The sequence below is a fragment of the Esox lucius genome, chromosome 17, assembly GCF_011004845.1.
Source record: "Esox lucius isolate fEsoLuc1 chromosome 17, fEsoLuc1.pri, whole genome shotgun sequence".
NCBI lineage: Eukaryota > Metazoa > Chordata > Actinopteri > Esociformes > Esocidae > Esox > Esox lucius.
The window spans coordinates 21,292,592-21,311,802 of NC_047585.1; the positions used below are offsets into that span (position 1 = coordinate 21,292,592).

The following is a 19,211-nucleotide window of genomic DNA, read 5'->3' on the forward strand; positions in this document are numbered from 1 at the left end:
GAAGAGCTAAACAGCTCTTCTGACATATCTCTTTACTCCACCCTGGTTGTAATAAATGATTTTTAGGGGTTATTCCTCCCCACAAATGGCATAGTAATAACCCTCTGTCAGGGAAAGGTATCCCAGTTAACCATAATATGCTATAGCGCTGCCCCTTAACAGTTAACACTTAACAGTTTTTATGAATTACTTTAATTTGCTGCTGCGTGTGCTGGTGACAGTGCTGCTAAGAAATGCCCTGTATCTTAGTAACAGGCTCTACTAGAACATGCTCTCTTTTCCATCGCATAGCAAAAAAGGAGAGCAATGTCCATGAATATCTGACGCTGGTGATAACGGAAATTAGAAAGTATTATTGAATGGTATTATAGTGTGGCCGCTATATTAAGTTAAATCTCCATTTGAATGGTGTGTGTTGGTAATGCTGCACACCACTCTCTATAGTCTGTACTAACTACTGCACAGCTGGTGTTGAATCTTCTGCCTGTCCAGAGGGAGCTTTTTCTTAAACTAGCTCTGGTGGATCCAGGCGTAGCTACTGCACTGTGGTAGACCCAGTTAACAGATGTTTGATTTGGACTTCAGCCCCTTACAACAGTGGATCTTAACTTTCCTCAAACTTTTATTTTTCTTGGCCTGCAAATTAACACATCTGGCAGCTAGTTATGAGGCAAATCAAGACTGTTACTCTTAGGACTAAACTACTGATTACAATTTACTTTTTAGTCCATGAGAAATGTGATGCAAACGGACCATTGTCATTTACGTACACGTTTGCACATTAGAACAGGTTTTGAAAATAGGAAACATATTTACCTGTTTTAATAGCACTGATTACTGTGGCTCTTGTAATGTTGACTGCACGGACTGTAACAGGGGTAATTGTCACCCATTTATTCCATTTGCTAATCATACTGGCATCATGTTGTCATGCGGCAGTGCCTTATTCTGAAATCATCACTGGAGTATGTTAGGGTTTGGACACATTAATTAAACTTGATAGAGTGAACACCATCACTGCGTGATTCATACAGGCTGCAGTTTATTATTATACATTTTATTGTAAATAATGTGCAGCCTTGGTTAACCTATGTGTGTATGAAGAAACTCTGTTTGCTATATGTGTTGGAAATTAGTAGATAGGGAAGCTCTTTCCATTTCAGAAGCTGGAATATTCATAAAGCATTTATGATATCTAATACTATAAATTAACATCAATTTAACTCTGTGTCTACCAATGCTACCTAATTACATTTGCATTTAAGTGATGAAGCGGACACGTTTTTCCAGAGACACTTACAGTAGTGAGTGCACAAATGTACAGTACATTGCTGTTAATACTGTCTGTGTGTTTTGCTTGTGTTTTTCATACTGCTCCTGTTATTATTATTATTATTATTATTACTGCTCCTACTGCTACTGCTAGTTGGGAGCTTAAATCTTTCAGATTTCTTTTTCCTTTGTGGAATGGGTGTCTCCCATGTTTATTTCTGAGATGATGGGGATGCTGTGTGGTTCTGGTCTGGTCTCCTGTGGGAATATTAATCATCTTCCCTTCCGCTATGTCTGGGTAATTACTCATCCCTGGCGGATATGCTGGACTAATGCAACTCACATGTCTGTAAATCTAGGGGGGCTTTTTACCCTCTGGAATAGCCTTGTAGACAGTAGCCTCAATTCACTACTGTTCTGTTTGATTGCTCCAACAGGTTATGTTGACACAACTTGCCATTTGTTAATTCCTAGATTGTATGAAAAGGATTAGGTTCAATCTATAATAGTAATTGATATACCCTAAAAACGTTCAAACCAAATGTACTTTCATTTAGTTAGACACATATGTGCCAATTTGCTGCATGTGAAAGACTGCTACAGTCTGGTAGTTCCCATCAAGAATGGAGACACAACGCTGACCTTCCCAGCTGTTACCCAGCGGGCACCAGTCAGTTGTCATAATTAATTTTCCCAATGTAGTTTTTTGGTCATATTCCATAGATTTTGAAAGCTTTTTAGACTTTTTTTTTTTAGATGTTAATATGGCATCTTTTTGGAGACTAAAATCTAATGAGAATGTCTGAACAACATTGTGTTCCCATTGTGTAGAAATACCTTATGGGAATGTTTTTTTTCTTTTGCTTTAGCCAATTATAAATGTTGACATAGATGTATAGATAGATCGATAGATTAAATGAAACCCCAAACACCAATGCATTTTTGACAGAAGTTAGGCGTTATTCAGCAAACAGGTGACATCCAAAAAATATTCAGGGACGTTCGCATTAGGTCCCTTTAAAGGTTAAGGTGAGATTTTTTACTGAACTGAATCATGGTTCCAATGGAATGTTCTCTAGAGGAGATGTATGTAGTTATCTTTAAATTTGTCATGTCCCAGAGGACATTTTGGATGTTCTTGGGACATTTGCAACATATGGTCCCAAATGTCTCAGAACTTTGTGTTCATAAAATTGTAGGGGTTTGGTAAGCATTACAGAACTTTTAAACAAAATAGTGTAGTTTTTTTTAATCAATGACAAATTACATTTCATAAGATCCTTTAAGGCCTATTCACATTATGATAGATTTGATTGACAAAATGTTTGTGCGATTTTCATCTGCAATACATCTGCAATACATTTTTTCATGAGCAGTTGCATAAGAGGTCTAGGTTCAGAAGTCAAATGATGCTCCCTGTACATGTTACTGACTTTTTCATGAAGTTGCAAACATAATGCCCAAAAGTAAGACTAACTGTAATTCAATATTAGTCTGTTAGCATTTTTTCTCAGAAACAGCTCTTTTTGACAGTTGGCTATAGCTGAGGAGAAACGCACCCTGAGAGAGCTGCTTTGCAAAAACCCATGTTAGCTAGATTGTTACTAACTTAGTAAAAGTACCTAGCTATCTAGATTGTAGTGGAACATATTCAATGTTATCTTGACTGCACTGGTAAGCAAGGATATATGCGGTGGATGTATGTAACATACATATACAGTATCAGCATAGCATATTTTAATGCTGAGAGTGACAACTTGATCACAGTATAGTGCACCTTAGTTTGCAGTTTGGAGGTGGTTTGATGCTGTGATCATAATCCTATCATTAGTCTCCATGGGACAGATGGCCAGTTGCTGAGGGCCTAAGCACTGAAAGAAAATGTTCAGGTGGCATAATATTTTTTTAAATCATGATTCATCTGTACTGCTTGTCTGCCTCAAGCCTGCCTGAGGATAATTTTTGGATCTGGGGTGGGAGGGGTCAGCGCTGATCTTTCCCACACGCTTCCTAGCCCTGGAGTCATGCAGGACTTCGATGAAGGGCAGATGCAAGCTAAAGGCCCTTCTTGCAGACCATGCTATTCGTTAGGCCAAAACCTAAACCAGATGGTGATGGAGGTGATTGGACTATTGTTGCCTATAACCAGAAAATAATCAATCTCCTTTATTAGCTTAACCCATTAAAACATTAAACAGTGTCAATATGTGAAATATAATTGACTTACTTTCAATGTCAGAGTTTTAACCTAATACAGTTGTGTTTGGATACTCGTTTGGCGGGGCTTATTACAGTAGGTCTGCGCTGCAATTTTGCTGCCTTGCAATGTAATTGATGTGTATGTCCAATTAGACACATTTTCTTCAGCTTTAAGTTTCTTAAGTTTCACTCATAACCTTAATGACCTTAATGACAGTCTGGGTAAATGTTGATGGAAATACTGGCTAAACCAGAGTTGCCCAAAGTCAGCCCGCTGGCAATGTTTGGCCATAAGATGTTTCCTTTTGCCCTAAAGTAGGTTCCATCAAAGTAATATAATTTGTCAAATCTATTTGTTTTACATAATCAATGTCTCAGAACAATGAATGACACAAGATATATTGATGAATGATCAAATATTTTAACTTTCTATTCTGTTTTTTAAATGTTTAAATGGTAGTTGGCATTCACAGAGTTTAATATTTGTTGACTTTTTACCCAACTTTTCTACAACGGGACTCTATTTGGACATAATTAACGGAACTACTCACCCCTCCCTGAACACCTGAAGCTAAGTACCATTATCATGCCTTATCACTGTTATTGTTGTAGCTACAACACGGAGGAGAACTATCATCTTCAGGTAAAGATGTCAGGCAAGGATTATGTTAGTTTAGAAATGGAAAAAACTGTGCCTGTACCACCAGAAGGCAACAACAGTTTTGTTAGCCCCCTGGCACATCTCGCTAGGCAAGAACTTTCTCTTGGTCACTGGGAAGAAATGCCGTTGACCAGTTAAACCTGTCTCGCTGCTAGAGCCAACTGAGGTTTTCCCCACTGGAGTCGGAATCAAGGCATCTGAAGCCCAGGCATTTTCTACCGGTGGCCCGGAAAAACTGAAAACTTGAGTCATCAGTGATTGCATTACCCGCAGTATTAGACTAAAGAATCAGCCGGCGATCATACACTGTTTACCGGGGGGCAGAGCCATCGACTTAGCCGCAAATCTGGGGTTGGTGCTAGCGAAGTCTAGAACTGGCAAGTATAGAGAGTACAGAGATATTGTTATTCACTTTGGCACCAATGACGTTAGGATGAAACAGTCAGATGTTACGAAGCAGAACATAGCATCAGCGTGTAAACTAGCTAGAAAGATGTGTCGGCCTCGAGTAATTGTCTCTGGCCCCCTCCCAGCTAGGGGTGGTGACGAGCTCTACAGCAGACTTGCGCAACTCAATTGCTGGCTGAAAACAGAGTTCTGCCCGTCGCAGGAGGTAGAGTTTGTAGATAACTTGCTTTCTTTTTGGAACTCTCCCAGAAATAGGGCCAGGCCTGATCTACTGAAGAGCGACGGACTCCATCCTTGCTGGAGTGGTGCTCTTCTTCTATCTAGGAACATTGACAGGAGTTTGAGAAAAATTAAACAAGGTAGTGCTAATAGTACCTTATCAAGATAAAGCCTTCCTTCACCTCGGTCACAAATAAAAATGACTGTATCACCTCGCATCTCTAAATGGGACTCCTAAATGTTAGATACCTTGCTCCAAAGGCAGATGCAGTAAATTAATTAATCTCTGATAATAAACTACATGTTATTGGCTTGTGTGAAACATGGCTAAAGCCTGATTAATTAACTGCCCTAAATGAGGCCTCTCATCTTGTCTAACCTTGTAGTCATGGCAGATAGTATTACATTTTTGGGGATTTCAATATTCATATGGAAAAGTCCAATGACCCTCTTCAAAAAGCCTTTGAAGCCATAATTGACTCAATGGGTTTTATCCAACATGTCTCAGGTCCAAAGCACTGCCACAATCATACCTTAGATTTAGTCATGTCACGAGAAATAGATATTGTAGATCTAATAATTTACCCCCAAAATCCTGGAATATCGGATCACGGTCTTATTACATTTACCGTTAAAACAAATTCCCGGACTACAAATAGATTTCTTGATAAGTTCGCTCATCAACGACAGAGTAAATAAATCCGAAAACGATCTAATCGAGGATCTAAACTAAAATCTGCAAAATACTTTAGATACGGCTGCACCACTAAAGACAAAAGAAATATGCAACAAGAAACTTGCTCCCTGGTAGACAGACAATACCAGAGCACTCAAGCATCCTCCAGAAAATTGGAGCGAAACTGGCGCTCCACAAAGTTGGAAGTATTCAGACTAGTCTGGATAGACAGTACACTACAATACCGAAAAGCACTCACACCTGCTCGATCAGCTTATTGAGGTGAACAAAAACTATCAAAACTTCATCTTCGATACAGTTACAAAGTTAACAAAAAAGTGAAGTGGGTAATGAATTAGCTGTAATGAATACATGAACTACTTTGATGAAAAAATCATCACCATTAGAAAACAAATAGCTGACTCCTTAAGTAGTTTTAGTCCCCAAAATCTCAGTTGTCCTGAGAATGTCCTGAACCTCCCTGACCAGGTGTCAGTGGGGACACTTGAATTTTTTGATCCCCTATCACTCGACACATTCACTAAATTTGTAACGAGTTCTAAACCCACAAATTAACTAGACCCGATTCCAACAAAATTACTTAAGGAGCTATTTCCTGTGCTAGGTCAGCCAATGTTGAACATAATAAATTGCTCCCTTTCCTCCGGATGTGTGCCAAACTCACTAAAAATAGCAGAAATGAAGCCTCTTCTAAAAAAAATTTATCTGGATACAGACATTAAACAATTATAGGCCAATATCTAACCTCTCGTTCCTCACAAAAATCTTTCCCAAAAACTGAATGCCTTCCTGAAGACAAAAAACATTTATGAAATGCTCCAGTCCGGTTTCAGACCCCCTCATAGTACTGAGACTGCATTCATGAAGGTAACTAATGGCCTCAGACAAAGGTTCCGCATCTGTCCTGTTGCTTCTTGATCATAGTGCTGCTTTTGACACTTTTGATCACTCCCTTCTCTTAGAGAGACTGGAAACCCATATTGGGCTACGTGGACATGTTCTAGCCTGGTTTAAATATTATTTATCTGAAATATATCAGTTTGTATGTGTGGATGGCAAATCCTCTGACAAATCAAAGGTATGTTTTGGTGTTCCTGAAGGCTCGGTTCTGGGCCCATTATTGTTCTCACTATATATGCTGCCTCTGGGTGATGTAATCCGGAATCACAATGTCAATTTTCACTGTTATGCTGATGACACACTGTTATATATTTCAACGAAACATGGGGAAACCCCAAAATTTGTTACTTTGGAAGCATGCGTTTCAGATATTAGGAAGTGGATGACAGAGAACTTCTTGCTTTTAAACTCAAGAAAAACAGAAATGATAGTTTTGGGACCCAATAAACAAAGAGCATTGTTGGCAGATCTCACTTTGAACCTCGACGGCTGCATGGTCGTATCCCAAAAAACTTTAAGAAACTTTGGCAGTACCCGTGACCATGATCTCTCCTTTGTTGGACATATAAAATATATCTCAGGAGATGTTTATTTTCATCTTTGAAATATTGCAAAAATCTGAAACTTTCTATCAAAAACTGAATGCAGAAAAACGAATCAATGCTTTTGTTACTACTAGATTAGAATACTGCAATGCTCTTCCTTCCGGTTACCCTGATAAATCAATAAATAAACTTCAATTAGTGATGCACACGGCTGCTAGAATCCTAACTAGAACAAATAAATGGGAACACATTACTCCTGTACTACCCTCTTTACACTGGTTGCCTGTTAGGGTTAGGGCCGATTTTAAGGTTTTATTGTTAACCTATAAATCAATACATGGACTTGCTCCTACTTACCTTGCTGAAATGATATAGCCATACATACCTACACGAAACCTTAGATCGCAAGATGGAGGCCTTTTCATTGTTCCTAGAATTTCTAAACAAATAGCCAGAGACAGGGCTTTCTCTCATAGAGCTCCACTACAGTGGAATGATTTGTCAACTAAGGTTAGAAATGTAAACTCAGTGCAAACTTTCAAGTGTTTACTAAAGACTAATCTATTCAGCATGGTCTATGATTAAGTGTAGTCTGGCCCAGGGGCTTGAAGGTGACCAGAAAGGCTTGATACTGTCCACCCTTGCTGTCTTGCCAAGTGGTCTCTCATCGCCCTCCCTCCAGTGCCATTCGGGGGAAGAGTCACTGGCTTGTTGTTGTCTCTCTGTTGCGCACTTGTGCAATTTGGCAGTACTCGGCCCTCATTCAGGGTGGTTGCAGTTGGTGGGGGTCCATAAAGGACACCTGGGGAAACGACATGAGGGGAAAAACACAAATGCACATATAGGGTACCTGAATGCCTAACACTTGGCAATGTAGGTGGATTGATTTCCTGCCTGTTGGGCCCTGTCTGGGGCCTCCCTTGGATAGGGCCACAGTGTCACTGGAGCCCCCTGTCTCAGCTCCAAGGTCTTACGCTGCTATGTTTTTATGCTGCGAAGTAGGGTCGGTTCTCCTTCTCCACTATAAATCCCTGTAGATTTAAGGAATGCATTTTCCAAATGTTTTAACTTAGGAGGACATAAGGTCTTGGCCCACACCTGAGGAGTACCAGGTTTGAAAGACCCGTTGCTGTCCCTGTCCAAAGTACTCCTGGTTGTGTTGCAGATCAAGACGATACCTGACGATTACAGGTGCCACCGTTATGACACCTCCCCCCTCCCCCGTTTTGTCCCTGTCCTTGTCCATCTGGTCATGCTTCCGACCTGGACTAAATTTAAATTGACTCTGGACTCAGCCCACATGCATTTATTAATTATTACAATATGTAATCTTAATAAGTTCACCCGGCACAGCCAGAAGAGGACTGGTCACCCCTCTGAGCCTGGGTCCTCTCTAGGTTTGTTTCTAAATTTTGACCTTCTTAGGGAGTTTTTCCTAGCCACTGAAATGCTATGCTACTGTTGTTTGCTCCTTGGGGTTTAAGGCCGGGTGTTTTGTAAAAGCACTTTGTGACAATTGCTGTTGTAAAAAGGGCTTTATAAATAAATACATTTGATTGATTGATTGACATATGATATATAAACTGATAAGCCAAAACATTATGACCACCTACCTAATATGCTGTTAGTCCTCCATGTGCCGCCAAAACAGTGCTGACCCACCAAAGCATGGACTCTACAAAACCCTTGCAGGTGTCCTATGGTATCTGGTACCAAGACATTAAACTGGAACAACCATTACTGTAATGAGTATTATAAATCAAAAAATCTAATTTCATTAGTTTAGAAAAATATTATATAAAATATATTTGTGTATACACCTGAGAAATCATTTGTATACCCCCCCCCCCCCCCAAAAAATCACCCTGAATCCACAAAAAGCAAGCAACAACTGGGTTGATGCACAGTGGCTACGAAAAACTCATAGGAAGCATAGGAACAAGGAATAAACCTAGAGAGGAACAAGGCAAAAAGCAGAGCCTGGATTAGTAAAAGCACTACATAGAATACGGTAACATTGAGTGAACACATATAAACATTACAATAAAAGTAAGAAGAGTTCTTGTGTTATCCAAAACTTATATTTATATGTCACTCAAAACTTGAGGGACAAAAGGAAATCAAGGGTTTGTATTTGGCAGTCATCTTGCACCAAAGTACACATTTCAATTGTGAGCAAGGGCATAGGAGTGACTCTGATATTGGGACACACACATTTGACTACAGTGTGAATGTTAATGTATTCACAAAAACTACTATTTCATATGTATTTCTGTGTTTTTCCACTTCTAGAATCCACTTCTAGTTCGATTCTCTTCGTCCATGACTACGTTAGATATAAACATGCTCTGGTTAAAGAAAGGCATTGTTATTACTTACCAATAAAGTGTGAATAGGACCAGTGCGACCGACAGTTTCGCTCGGAGGTAGTCTGGTTGAAAATACTGGGGGCGATAATTGTTGCAACAACACTGGTTTGCATACTCATTATGTCTGGAAAGTGTGTAGCAAGTAGATAGTTATCCCAAATAATGTTGTCTTCCTGTACCGAGGCCTTGCGGGTGTTGATAGGACTCAAGCGTTCAGTGTGAAAATTCCATTTTGACTTTAAGAAAGAAGCAATTTATGGACATGCCATTGTCCTAACTAGCACTGGTAAATTATACTGTGTGTTCATTTTTGCATGGTGGGACTTTTCAGCTAGATGATAATGTAACCACAGTGCATCTTTTAAAATGACTAATACTACAATGATGTTGGGAACATCTCAGTCAGGCATGTTAGTCCAGCTTTAAGTATTCCAATCTTCTCTTAAAGATCGCCTTGAATTAATACTTCTCACTATCTTACCTGTTGGTTTGTGGCCTCTCTCTCTCCCCCATGCTCTGGCTACCTTTTTGACCAGTGTTATTGGTATCACAGCCTCTCTTCTGCAAAAAGCAAACACATACAGTACAATCCTAAATTCAGCTGCTGTCCTTTTATCAGAGATCCTATTCAATTACTGATTAATTTACATGATTACTGATTAACAGTCTGTCTTGGCGTGGCACTTATCAATGATTTACCTGCTGGTTTGTGCCTGTTTGTTCATTTTCTATCACTTCCCTACCATGATCATACATAGCATAAACCAACTTCTTAAAATATTGAACACACTTTAGCTGTATCTAGATTATTCTAAACATCTAAACTGAAGAAAAAAGAATTGCCAGCTGTAGTGTGGAGATTGTTACCAAGAACCTACTTACACTCCATTCTTGACTGGTAGTGACACGTCCATTACTTAGCTAGTTACTTGTAGACCCTATGGTGAATGAGATTATGCAAATCATTTTAGCAGGAGTTCTTCCTTTTAAATTGCTTTTTCGCACATCCATAGGAACAACTCTGTTATCTAGCAAGCAAGCTACTAGTAACTACTGTAACATTTGTTGGATTAAACTTGAAAATAAAGACCGCTAGATAACTATGCCTTAACTATGTTTTTAGCCAGATGAAAGCTTATATTTTATCCCGTTTGTTCGTTCTATAGCTATGAAAATATACTGACGTTTATACACGTTGTACATACTGTGAAAACAAAACTTATAGCTACAGTAATCCACTTAGCTAGCCTACACACACTGCTCGTCATGAAACAATGAATGAGAATCTTGGAATTGGCTGCGACGGAGACGTGACAAGTTACAAAGTATTACTCAAAACAATATTATTGGGGGGGGGGGGACGACGACTTTAAGCCGTTTCTAATATTGGGGGCTCCTACGCCCTTGATTGTTAGTATGTCTTACAATAAATTACTATCTTTGACTGAATTGCACAAAGTTTTTTCATCAGAATAATGACCCCAATTTCTCTGCAAAGATGATTGAGTCTGCAGATGAAACACACACAGTAGCTTGCAGTGGATATCTCACAGCCCTAACCTCAACATAACTGAACCTGTGTGGGATCACTTGGACAGGGATAAGAACAAAAAAAAGAAGAGTTGGGAAGTCCTGCCAGAAGCTTTGAAGAATGTACTTCCTTTCAACGCAACAGTCTATGAAAGCAAATTGCTTTAGTCATACATTTAAAAAAAGGCCGCACAAAATTACTGATTTGTTTTATAAACACAAAGTTTTATATTTTATTGTTTCTTTGTGTTTACTTCAATTCTATATAGTGTTATTTTTGAACGAATAAACTGCTCAGAAGAATGGCTTAAAATATTTTCTCTCTTAAGACATTTGCACAGTACTATGCACGTATAGCTGAAGTTGGACGTTTACGTAGACCTTACCCAAAAACATTTAAACTCTGTTGTTCACAATTCCTGACATTTAATCTTTGTAGAAATTTTCTGCCTTAGGTCAGTTAGAGCACCTTTTATTTAAAGAATGTGAAATGTCAGAATAATAGTAGAGCGAATTATTGATTTCCACTTGTATTTCTTTGTCATATTCTCAGTAGGTCAGAAGTTTACATACTCTCAATTAGTATTTAATAGCATTGCCTTTAAACTTGGGTCAAACTATTTCGGTTAAGCTTCCTATAACCAGAACCAGACTTGTGGAGGTCCACAATTCTTATGAGATCATGACCTATTTCTTTTGATTTTCCCATGATGTCAAGCAAAGAGGCACTGAGTTTGAAGGTATGCCTTGAAATACATCAAAAGGTACACCTCCTTTTGACTCAAATTATGTCAATTAGCCTATCAGATTCTTCTTAAGCCACGATATCATTTTCTGGAATTTACCAAGCTCTTCAACGGCACAGTGAAGTTAGTGTATATAAACTTCTGTCTGTCACGTCTTCGCAGGCAGAACAAGGAGGAGCAGGAGAACAGCGTAATGGTCACAGTCTTTTAATATGTTTGATAAATGAATATAAGTGAGCGAAGCGTGACCCAGCTCTTTGGGTATACAGAGACAATTATACACAAAGACAGGGGGAGCAGAGGGAACGTATATACTGGGGGGGGGAGGATGAGGAACAGGTGCGCTAAACAGGACACAGGTGAAATGCATAATGAGATGGACGGTGGTGTCAGAAGGCCGGTGACGTCGAACGCTGGAGCCCGTCTGCTGCAGGGGGAGGTGAAGCAGCAGAGGGCGCAGTTGTCACAGTACCGACCCGGGGGACGCGGAGCAGGGCGATCCGGACGACGCTGATGGAACTTGCGGACGAGGACGGGAGTCAGGACGTCCTTCACCGGTACCGCTCCTCCGGGCCGTACCCCTCCCACTCCACGAGGTACTGGAGGCCGGGGCCCCCTCGATGTCCAGAGGGGGAGGGGGAACCTCCCGCACCTCACACCCCTGAAGGGGACCAGCCACCACCGGCCTGAGGAGAGACACATGGAACGAGGGGTTAATACGGTAGTCGGGGGGAAGGCGTAACCGATATGTTACCTCGTTGACTCTCCTCAGGACTTTAAAGGGCCCCACAAACCGCGGGGCCAGCTTCCGGCAGGGCAGGCGGAGGGGCAGGTCCCTGGACGAGAGCCAGACTCGGTCGCCCGGACGATACACCGGGGCCTCCCTGCGGTGGCGATCCGCAGAGACCCTTTGGCGGCGGACAGCGAGCCGCAGAAACTCTGCCCACTCCCCCGGCCGGTCCTGGCAGTAGGACCGGAGGAACCTACCCACTTCCTGGTTTACCTGCTCCACCTGCCCGTTGGACTGGGGATGGTAGCCCGAGGTCAGGCTGACCGAGATCCCCAGGTGCTGCATGAAAGCTTTCCATACCCTGGACGTGAACTGGGGACCTCGGTCAGACACAATGTCCTCGGGCACCCCATAGTGCCAGAAGACGTGTGTAAATAGGGCCTCCGCGGTCTGTAGGGCAGTAGGAAGGCCGGGCAGAGGCAAGAGGCGGAAGGACTTGGAGAACCCGATCCACAACGACCAGGATGGTGGTATGGCCCTGGGAAGGGGGAAGATCAGTTAAGAAATCAACCGACAGATGGGACCATGGTCGTTGTGGAATGGGCAAGGGGTGCAACTTGCCCACAGGTAGGTGCCGGGGTGCCTTACTCTGGGCGCACACCGAGCAGGAAGAGACGTACACCCTCACGTCCTTGGCTAAAGTGGACCACCAGTACTTACCGGCCAGGGCGCGCACCGTTGGCCCGATGCCAGGATGACCGGAGGAGGGAGATGTATGCGCCCAGTAGATGAGGCGGTCGCAGACAGACGCCAGGCACATACGTACGGCCCTCAGGGCATGTGGGCGGAGAGGGCTCGTCACGCTGCGCTCTAGCGATGTCCGCGTCCAGTTCCCATACCACCTGTGCCACGATGCACGACTCCGGGAGCACGGGAGCGTCATCCACTGGCCTCTCCTCCGTGTCATGCTGGCGGGACCGTGCGTCGGCCCCGACGTTCTTACTCCCCGGCCTCTAAGTAAGAGTAAAAACAAACCGGGTGAAGAACATAGCCCACCTTGCCTGGCGAGCCTCCTCGCCGCCCGCATGTACTCCAGGTTCCGGTGGTCCGTCCAGACGAGGAAAGGGTGTTTAGCCCCCTCTAACCAGTGCCGCCACGCCGACAAGGCTCGAACCACGGCCAGCAGCTCACGATCACCTATGTCATAGTTCCGCTCCGCCGCACTGAGCTTCTGGGAGAAGAAGGCACAGGGACGGAGCGTGTTACGACTCCCCGTCCGTTGGGAGAGGATGGCACCGAGCCCACAGTCAGACGCGTCCACCTCCACGATGAACTGTCGGGATGGGCCAGGACCGGAGCGGTGGTGAAACGGTGTTTCAGTTCCACAAACGCCCGCTCCGCCTCCACGGCCCACCGCAACCGGGTCGCTCCCCCCTTCAGAAGGGAGGTGATCGGACCCGCGACCTGGCTAAAGCCCCGGATAAACCTCCTGTAATAATTTGCGAAGCCTAAGAATCGTTGCACGTCCCTTACCGTGGTTGGGGTCGGCCAATTACGCACAGCGTCAATGTGAGGCTCCTCCATAGCCACCCCTGTGCTGGAAAAGCGATATCCCAGGAAGGACACAGACGACTGGAAAAACAGACACTTCTCGTCTTTCACGTACAGGTGAAAGTACATGCTCCAGTAGTCTAACAAGCACCCTGCGCACTAATGAGACATGTTCGGCGCGGGTGGCAGTGTAAATCAAGATGTCATCGATATACGCCACCACGCCCTCGCACAACATGTCCCGGAATACATTGTTGATGAAGGACTGAAAGACTGAAGGAGCATTCATCAACCTGTACGGCATCACTAAATACTCATAGTGGCCGGACATGGTACTAAAGGCTGTTTTCCACTCGTCCCCTTCCCGGATACGCACCAGGTTATAGGCGCTCCTGAGGTCTAATTTAGTGAAAAAGCGGGCCCCGTGCATCCTCTCCACCTCCGCAGAGATCAAAGGGAGAGGGTAGTGGAACGGAATGGTGATCTTGTTCAGCGCTCGGTAATCGATGCACGGGCGCAAACCACCGTCCTTCTTTTTCACAAATAATAAACTTGAGGAGACCTGTGACTTGGAGGGCCTAATGTAACCCTGTTCCAGCGCTTCCTTAACGTACGCGGCCATAGCCTCCGTTTCGGTGCGGGACAGTGGATACACGTGACCCTTTGGGAGTGCGGCTCCGTCAACGAGGTCTATCGCACAATCCCCCGGCCGGTGTGGTGGCAACACAGTGGCCTTAGCCTTGGAAAAAAACGCAGCCAAGTCCCTGTATTCGGGGGGAATTGGCCCGACGGGAGCACTGTCTGGACTTTCCACTGAGGTTGAGCCAACGGAAACACCCAAACACCTACCTTGGCACTTCCGCGACCACCCCGCAAGACTCTGACTGGACCAGGAGATGACGGGGTCATGTAGGGACAACCAGGGGAAACCCAAAACGACTGGGAACGTGGGTGAGTCGATAACATGGAATGAAAGGGTTTCGCTGTGTCGGTCGCCGGTAACCATAAGGAGGGGGGCAGTGCATCGTGTGACCAAACCCGACCCTAGTGACCGGCTGTCCAAAGCTCTCACGGGTAGGGGGGTAGTGAGGACCTGAAGGGGTATGCGTGAACACAGAGCAAAGGACATATCCATGAAATTCCCAGCTGCGCCTGAATCTACCAGCGCCTTACACTGGGAAAGCAACGGAAAGCCGGGGAATGTAACTGGGACAGTGCACATAGAGAGGGAAGAGGTAAGTGGTGAATGGGCATGTGCTACCTGGGGTGACGCGGAAGTGCCCTGCCTGTCGCCTCTCGACTCGGGGAGGGAGGTGCGATGCGGTGCGGTTGTACGGCCTTGTCTCCTCTTGGAGGCACTCCGCACCTGTCCTCCCCGACCCCTGCCCGACAGCGCAGCCGCCCCCAGGTCCATGGGGACGGCGGCGTCTGGTTGGCAGGGTGGAACGGGCGGGCCTCTTCCGGGACGTCTTCGGGCAGCTAGCAGGTTGTCGAGACGGATGGACATGTCTACCAGTTGGTCGAAGGAGAGGGACACGTCTCGACAAGCCAGCTCCCTCCGGACGTCCTCGCGAAGGCTACACCGGTAGTGGTCGATCAGAGCCCGCTCGTTCCACCCCGATCCCGCTGCCAGGGTCTGGAACTCCAGAGCGAACTCCTGCGCCGATCTCGTCCCCTGCCGTAGGTGGAACAGCCGTTCACCCGCCTCTCTCACTTCGTGCGGATGGTCAAACACAGCTCGGAAGTGGCGGGTGAACTCAGCATAGCTGCCCTGGGTGGGCTGCTCGATGTTCCAAATGGCGGTGGCCCACTCCAGGGCTTTCCCGGACAGGCAGGAGACGAGTGAAGAGATCTTCTGGGCTTCGGTCGGCGCAGGATGCATCGCCTGGAGCGCGATGTCCAGTTGCAGCAGGAAACCCTGGCAGCGGTCCGCCGCCCCGTCGTAGTCCCTGGGTAGCGGAATGTGTATCGCTCCCATGCTGGGCGGCGTGGCTTGGGGAGGCGGAGAGACGGCCGGTTCCGCTGGCTCAGCTCTAGGCGCTGCACCGCTTTCAACACAGTGTCCATCGCGGCGCCTAGGCTGGCCAGCAATGTTGAATGTACTTTTACCGCCTCCGCAACACCGGCCTCGCCTGTGGCTCCTTGTGGCTCCATTTCCTTTGTCGTCTTTATTGAGGTGTGTAATTCTGTCACGTCTTCGCAGGCGGAACAAGGAGGAGCAGGAGAACAGCGTAATGGTCACAGTCTTTTAATATGTTTGATAAATGAATATAAGTGAGCGAAGCGTGACCCAGCTCTTTGGGTATACAGAGACAATTACACACAAAGACAGGGGGAGCAGAGGGAACATATATACTGGGGGGGATGAGGAGGATGAGGATGAGGAACAGGTGCGCTAAACAGGACACAGGTGAAATGCATAATGAGATGGACGGTGGTGTCAGAAGGCCGGTGACGTCGAACGCTGGAGCCCGTCTGCTGCAGGGGGAGGTGAAGCAGCAGAGGGCGCAGTTGTCACACTGTCCTACTGGAATTGTGATACAGTGAATTATAAGTGAAATAATCTGTCTGTTAGCAGTTTTTGGAAAAATTACTTGTTTCATGCACAAAATAAATGTCGTAACCACCTTGCTAAAACTCTAGTTTTTTAACATGATGTCTGTGGAGTAGTTGAAATATGAGTTTCAATGACTTCATCCTAAGCGTTTGTAAACTTCCGACTTCAGTTGTGTAAACAATTAAAAGCAATCCTAAAATAAACTGTACTTGTAATATGATAATGGTTGACGTAGTTATAGTACTGTTTTACTCTCCAAAGTCATAAAAAAATTATTACAAGACACATCCTTAATCAAGCCAGTTTATCTGCGATCATTTAAAACTATTGAGAAATACTAGCAAGGATGCATGTCTTCAATGTGGGTGAACGTGTTTTAGATGTGCTACAGTACACTGCCCATTTGGGTACTTTCAAGGGCTTTTTTTTTTTTTACTTCAGTCAGTTGTTATAATCATAATGTCACTTCTAGTTCTTATCTAAAAGAAAAGTTTAAACTCTTCTGTCTGAGGGAAGTTCGTCCTTTACACTATATGATTAGAATGCTTGACAGCTTTATGGCAGTTCATTTTAACAGGTATTGTGCCATTATTTAAAATGGATCTCTGAAGGCTTCCCCTTTATCTATTGATTCCCATTATTGAATCCAAATTTTTCGTTTAAACCTCCCTTATACAAAATTTAAGCACTCAAAGTAATTATGTAAAACAGGAATCTGTCTTAAAGTGCAGTTATTAAAATCTCCACCTTTAAGTGAAAGGGGATTAAACTTGGCTCCACTGTCAAATATGTGGTTTATGCATTAATGGCTAAAGCACTTAAATCATGACTTAAAGCTTTTTCCAACTCCAGCTGATATTCAGATTTTCTATGGATTTTTCTTCCCTTTTTTGGTAGAAAACCATAGTTAAAATGACCTCTCCCACCACATGCAATTAGACCATGGGGATTTTGTTGAGGATTTCATCAGACATTTCAGTATTTATGAGTTAACAGGACTCGGCATATGAAGTTAACTAAATAGCTGGCTTTTAGGTGTAGATATCTTATTTTTTATTTTAGGTAGGGAGCCTTTACCTTGCATAATTTCCAAAACAAGCCTGTAGCTGGTCTCCTTTTGTTGGGAAACTGAGGAACGTATCAGATTTCTTTGCTTTCCCACTGTGAGTGCAGTTACAGTAATGACCCTGTTCTCTGCCCAAAAGAACATTATTCATATTGGAAATAATTGAACTGAGAGTCTGTGGCCATTATCCTATTATCTCTCTGTCAGTAATCCAGCAGAGAGACATTCAGGTGGAGTCACTGAAGGAGAGCGAGCACAACACAATACTACATGAAGAGACCTCACAACATGGCAGCAAATTGATGACAACTTCGCCACAACATAACATCATAGTAACACAACATGGAACCAAGACGATATGGCAGCCACGCAGCATGACAATAACACAACATGGTACCAAAGATAGCACAAACATCCTCAGACAGCTGGAGACAGGATGCAGACAAGTACATCATATGAATCAACTAGCTGTCTAAAGTATGCCTTAATTCTGCATCCTCCAAAACCTTTTATGAAAGTGTTTAACCATGAAAATGACCAACTCTATGAAATATTATATGATTGCTTAATAAACAGATTTAAAAAATAGATTTTGTTTGTGGTTTATTTGTACATACCGATCAACCATAACATTATGACCACTGAAAGGTGAAGTGAATAACACTTATCTCGTTATCATGCCACCTGTCAGTGGGTGGGATATATTAGGCAGCAAGTGCATATTCTGTTCTCAAAGTTGATGTGTTCGATGCAGGAAAAATGACTTTAACAACAGCCAAATTGTGATGGCTCGACGACTGAGTCAGAGCATCTCCAAAACTACATCCCCTATGGGGTGTTCCCGGTCTGCAGTGGTCAGTACCTATCAGAAGTGGTCCAAGGAAGGAAAAGCGGTGAACCGGCAACAAGGTCATGGGTGGCCAAGACTCATTGATTCACGTGGGGAGCGAAGGCTGGCCGGTCTGGTCCGGTCCAGCAGACGAGCTGCTGTAACAAACATGGCTGAAAAAGTAAATGCTGGTTCTGATAGAAAGGTGTCAGAACACAAAGTGCATCACAGTTTGTTGCGTATGGGGCTGCGTAGCTGCTAGGGGTGGGGCGATATGAGAATTTCATGCCACGATTATCCTGGCCAAAAATATCCCGATTTATGATTTTAGCCCGATTAATAACATTCCCATTTAACACCTGTGGTTTCTCTCTCAAAACGGCTCATCGGATATTCTTCCATTACATAAATATTGTTCTTGTGCATTTAAAAAGCCATTACAGTAAAATAATATCAAAAGGTTTTTAATAATTAACTAATACTATAAAACATTTAAATCTCTAAATGTATATGGTTGGCAACTTTATTGACAATACATTGCAGAGGATGTTTAGTGGCATTTTGAATTGCCATTTGTACTGTCTTTTCCTTCATTGCACATCTGTATGTCACATCTGTAACATACATTATACTTAATAAAAGCACATTTTCTGCCCTCTTCTATTCACACTTCTTTTTAGATGCTAACTGCATTTCATTGTACTGTACTTGTACTTGTTCAGTGACAATAAAGTTGAATCGAATAAAAATATATATATATTGGGATCTGCGCGTCGCCAGTTAAATAAAACAAGTTGTCAGGAACACTTCGGTGACTGGCAAGAGATTTTTCAAGTCACTTATCTGAGGATCAGGGGTGAAAATAGATTTAATTTCTTACTGGTACTGACCTGTGGGTGCATGCACAGGTTAAAAACACTTCTCTTTTCACG

General features: G+C 43.6%; 1 protein-coding gene across 4 annotated transcripts in view; it reads left to right on the forward strand.

The window, feature by feature from the left end:
• Window positions 1-19,211, forward strand: part of fhit (fragile histidine triad diadenosine triphosphatase) — a 343,560-nt gene that overhangs the window by 36,133 nt on the left and 288,216 nt on the right. The gene's annotated exons all lie outside the window — the stretch shown is intronic.